Here is a 6,067-nt window from a genome sequence, read left to right on the forward strand (position 1 = left end):
TTAGTCAGACCACTAGTTCTTTTCAAAACTCATAAAGTAGATAGTGGAGTAACCAATTGTAACGACCTGATAGTCAGGGGTGTTAAAAAGTGCATTCTCAAGACTTCGTTCTCGTTACGAAGCTAGTTGTGTAGTTAATTAGGTTTTGGTTAAGTGAAATTGCATGAATTAAGAGTAATTAGGTATAAGGACTAAATTGCATATAGGCTGAAAGTTGAATCATAGATTAAAGAAAAATTAAAAGGACTAAAGAAGCAATTATGTCATTGTTCTTTGATGAGGTGGCATAAGGTAAGATATTTATAAATTTAATATATATTATAATAAAATAAGTTTAATTAATATTTAAGTATATATATATTATAATAATAAACGAATGTATAATAAAATAAAATAAGTAAATGAATAAAAAAAAAAGAATAGAAAGCTAAAGCCAAACAAAAACAGAAAGGAAAGAAAGAAAAAAAGAAAGAAAGATGCAAGGCTTAGGGATTTCTAGTGTAACACCCCTAACCCATATCCGTCGCCGGATTAGGATTAAGGAGTGATACTAAATATCGAAATCTTACACTTAACAGAATGAACCAAATATTAAGCTGTATATAAATATGCGTCTTGAATATGTAATATATATATTTAAAATCCTAATTTATTTCACCTAATTATCAAAAACAATTTATTCGACAAAAATATAAGTCATTAACAATCCACACCAAATATCAATCATGCTTGACTAATTAAAAATTTTATATCATTCAAATACTTAAAACATTTTAAAATTAACATTTATCAATACATATCATATGCCGAGCCAATATTAAAACTACTATTTGCATACATTTATTTCATTAATAAATGATTAACTATGTAACATACTATAGACATAAAGAACCAACCCTGTTTTGGACAGCAATTATTCATCAAATTAGACAGCAATAATATGCTCTAAATGGACAGCATTATACATCAAATTAGACAGCTTAAATATACTCAAAATTGGACAGCATTATACATTAAAATGGACAGCTTAAATATACTCAAAATTGGATAGCATTATACATTAAAATGGACAGCATCAATATACTCAAAATTGGACAGCATTATACATTAAAATGGACAGCATCAATATACTCAAAATTGGACAGCATTATACATTAAAATGGACAGCATCAATATACTCAAAATTGGACAGCATTATACATTAAAATGGACAGCATCAATATACTGAAAATTGGACAGCATTATACATTAAAATGGACAGCATCAATATACTCAAAATTGGACAGCATTATACATTAAAATTTATAACACAAAAATTTACCTATTTTCTCACTACCATTTTGTGCGCATATGACGATGACAACTTGAACCATATTATACACTATTAACCTCTAATTTTATACCTAATTTACATGCTTAATATGCATACACTAAATCAAACCTGCACCACACAATCGGTCATCACATCTTTAAAAAAAATAATTATTGAACTTATATCTAAGCCAAGTATATACATTATCTAAATCTAATTAATCATGCACATGATACATAAGCATATACCCCAAATTGTCCATTAAACTATATGTATCAAAGTCAAATTCAAACAAAAAGAGATAAGCCATTTTCACATGGCTTTTAATTACACAAACACATTGGTTTCAAAATCAACATTTTTTTAACTATGCTATACATGCCATATATTTGAAAACAATTTAGCAAAATACCAAAAGGAGACACCGATAGTGTGATGAGCTTAGCTGACGATACCCGAACACGTAGCGATCACCAAAATCTATACATCAAACAATAATCCAACACATGGTAAGCTAATTTAGCTTAGTAAGTTACAAGCAAATAAACTCTACAATTTAACTTGACATCTAGAATAATATTTAACCAATTCATACTTCTAAGTCATCTTACCTTTAGCTTACCATAGCATAATATAATTATTCACTTCATACTATGATTTAACAAAAAATCAATTTAATAACACAACTATAAGCATTTCTTCAAATTAAAGTACAAGGTCAAGTACATTATACAGTTTATTATCATAAAATATAAAGAATCATCTTAAATAAATATGATTCCAATTATAATCACCACCTAGGTTTAATACTTACAAAACTTAATCTTGAATACTACCAAAATAATTATTACTCACTTTATTACTCATGATTCCTCGATAAGTCAAATACTCGATATTAATAATCTTTCGAAAATATTTAATAAGTACGCACACTTAGTGCTTAATAATCAAACTCGCACACTTAGTGCATTTCAATTAAACTCGCACACTTAGTGCTAATCTCATTATCGTATATTTTTATACTCGCACACTTAGTGTTGGAAGTCAACAACTCAATACGTCATATTTCAAAAATTTTATCACTACATATATATCAATTCAATTCAGCATAATTACGTAGATGTTAAGATAATTTAAAACGACACAACTATGTATGCTTAATAACTTACCTCGGATATTGTCGACTAATAGATCGGCTACTCAACTACCTTTGATTTCCCCTGATCTAAATCCGATTTCTTGGTTTCTTGATCTAAACATATTCAAATAAATCTCATTTAAACATATTTTCATTCAATTTAGTATAAGAACACATAAATGGAAAAATTACATTTTTACCCCTAATATTTCACATTTTCACAATTTAGTCATTTTTGCTCAAAATACAAAATACACAAAATTTGACTACACTCCTTAAGGGCCGAATATTCCTAGTGTCCATACAAACCCACACATTTCATTTATTTCACATTTTAGTCCCTCAAAAATTTTATTTTTACAACTTAACCCTAATTACTCAAATTTATCAAAAATTCAAAAACAAAGCATGTTAATCTTTCACATATCTTTCATATTTCATCATCAACTATCACAAAGCTCAAGCATTCATCAATGTCATTTCTCAAATCATCAACAATTCACAAAATTAAGACATGGGTTTTGAAGTATTCAAAGCAACGATCTCAAAAACGTAAAAATTATCAAAAACCGAACAAAAACTAACCTTGAATTAAGCTTCAAAATGGCCAAATATTTCAAGCTCTCAAACCTTGTTTTTCTTTTCTACTTTCGGTGATACAAACAATGAAGAAAAAGCTTATTTCTTTTATGTTTTAATGATATAATAACATAATATTATACTATTATTATTATAACTTTTATATTTAATATATAAAAACTATATATTAACTATCATTGCCGTCCACTATCCTTTAAAATGGGCTAATTGCCCTTTAAGAACCTCATATTTAAAAGCCACTATCAAATAAATACTTTACACCTTAATAAGCAAACTTCACATTTTATGCAATTTGATACTTTTGTCAAATTAAACACATAAACAACAAAATTAATTCATGAAACTTTCACACATTTAAATTCACACATCATAAACACACAAAATAATATTAAAATATTTTTCAGACTCGGATTTGTGGTCCCGAAACCACTATTCCGATTAGGGTCAAAATTGGGCTGTTACATCTAGGGTTCAAAGCTCAATTGGTTTGTCAATTTAGTTTCTTTTCTTATAATTTTTATGTTTTTGAAATCTCGTGTTAAGTACTACCCGACCCATGTCCAAATTTTAGCAATTATGAGTTTTTAAGTGTTTTAATGTTGAATAATTTTAGTATTAAGGATTAAATTGATAGATTTTAAGTTAGAAATGAAAAGGATTAAATGGTAGAATGAATTGTAAATTTTGAATAATATGGACTAAATTGTGAAAAATTTGAAATTTAGGGATTTAAGTGAAAATAGGAGTTAAATTTAGTTTAAAATGGAAATTGTATGAAAATATAGAATTAATTGTGAAGAATAAAAATTAGTTTTGATTTAGGGACTAAATTGGAAATTAGGAAAATATTGAGTCAAAATTGAAATATTCAATATGAAATTAAATTGGGTTGTATTGATGAATTTTAATTGTTTTAATTTGTAGCTAACGTCGATCGAATCCTCGACTAAAAAGGGAAAGATAAAGTCGACATCGAATAGCTCGAATTTCTAGTTTGTATTTCTATAATCCGAACCTAGTTGTTAATTTTGTATTTCTATAATCCGAACCAAGTTGTTAATTGTTGTATTTTAAATTAATGTATATGGTAAGTGATTAAGGTGAGTATATGGCACTTTGATTATTGAACTGATTTAAAGTTGATTGAATTGAATTGAATTGAATATATGTGTTAATGTGAAATTTGGATATTGAATATTGGTTGTATTTGGAAAGTGAAATTAAACCCTATTAACTGTGATCGGGCCGAGGATATAGATGGCATGCCATAGGATTAGAAGAGTTCAGGATTTCTTCGACTTGAGTCGATGAGGCATTGGGTGCCAATTAGCTTGTTTAACCGATGAGACACTGGTGTCAAATTTATATAGCATGGCGCATTATTACTTCGGATTTATCCGATGAGGCACTAGGTGCCAAACGGTGTGTTGGTTGGATCTGTATCGGTCCGAGTCCGAGTCGTATTAATAAGGGTAATTAAATAAAATGGTACTACGATTGATATTGGATGATATTGTATGTGAATTGAAAATGGAATAGTGAATTGAAACATGAACATGAGACACATGAATTACGTATTCATGAATTTGATATTATTATTGTTTCAAATGATTTGTGGATCAAATTGTGAAAAGCTATTATATAGCAACTGATGAGAATTGAGTATGCTATAAAATGATGTAATTATGATTTGAGTATTGAACGGTTAATACTATTATATAAATAAATGTGAATTTTAAATATTTAGTTGTGCCTATTATATTATTTTATTTTTAAATATTGGATTATAGAAATACCACTGAGTTTTACTCAATGTACGGTTTTGTTTTTCGTGCCCGAACTCAAATGTGGTGATGTCTATCTTTTGTGTCGGCATGTACCTAGGGTGTCTAAATAATAGTTATTTTGTGGATTGAATGTAAATGAGATTATAAGTTTAATATTTGTTGGTTTTATACATATAAATATGTGTTTTTTTTTGAAGCCATATTATGGCATGATAAATTGAACTAAATCTAGATAGGTGCATGTGAATTTAATTCTATGTTTAAGTGCTCATGAACTAGGAAAATTGATTTGGATTTGGTATGTTTATAATTTGGATTAAAATGATGCTTTTATGACTTGTTTTGATGATATGAAATGTTTGAGAATTCGCCTATTTGATCGATAAACTTGTAATGCTTGAAACCCTATTTCTGATTTAATATGGGTTAGGGTGTTACACCAATTCTCATTCTCATTATCAAAATTATTCAATTAAGCACATTCATCAATATATGGTCCAATACTCAACCTCAAAAGAATTCAAAATTTCACATAAATCATTCTTCGTAAGCATGCTTCAAACAAAATTATTTTCTTGAAAATTCTAAAATTGATTATAAAAAGTATATCAATAGAAAAGAACCTTGAATTTAGATCATATGAAGCATCTATTGTTCTAACAAGCATTCTAACAACATAAATCAATGTCACAACTTCTATATAAAGTCAACATTTAGGTTTTGAAAATATTCATTACAACAAATTTATAAATCTCGACAGAGACAAATAATTCAACATCTATTAATTCATGAAACTTTCACACATTTAAATTCACACATCATAAACACACAAAATAATATTAAAATATTTTTCAGACTCGGATTTGTGGTCCCGAAACCACTATTCCGATTAGGGTCAAAATTGGGCTGTTACATCTAGGGTTCAAAGCTCAATTGGTTTGTCAATTTAGTTTCTTTTTCTTATAATTTTTATGTTTTTGAAATCTCGGTGTTAAGTACTACCCGACCCATGTCCAAATTTTAGCAATTACTGAGTTTTTAAGTGTTTTAATGTTGAATAATTTTAGTATTAAGGATTAAATTGATAGATTTTAAGTTAGAAATGAAAAGGATTAAATGGTAGAATGAATTGTAAATTTTGAATAATATGGACTAAATTGTGAAAAATTTGAAATTTAGGGATTTAAGTGAAAATAGGGAGTTAAATTTAGTTTAAAATGGAAATTGTAT

The 6,067-nt window shown here is 27.6% G+C and overlaps 1 long non-coding RNA gene across 1 annotated transcript; it reads right to left on the reverse strand.

Annotated features, from left to right (window-relative positions):
- Positions 1-1,557: 1,557 nt before the first annotated feature.
- Positions 1,558-3,127, reverse strand: LOC105770924 (uncharacterized). The gene is made up of 3 exons (XR_001126344.2): positions 3,036-3,127; positions 2,482-2,564; positions 1,558-1,792 (listed from the first exon to the last, which is right to left on the reverse strand). It is a non-coding gene; the product is annotated as an uncharacterized LOC105770924 (long non-coding RNA).
- Between the last annotated feature and the right edge of the window lie 2,940 nt (positions 3,128-6,067).

Source organism: Gossypium raimondii, chromosome 7, assembly GCF_025698545.1.
Source record: "Gossypium raimondii isolate GPD5lz chromosome 7, ASM2569854v1, whole genome shotgun sequence".
Lineage (NCBI taxonomy): Eukaryota > Viridiplantae > Streptophyta > Magnoliopsida > Malvales > Malvaceae > Gossypium > Gossypium raimondii.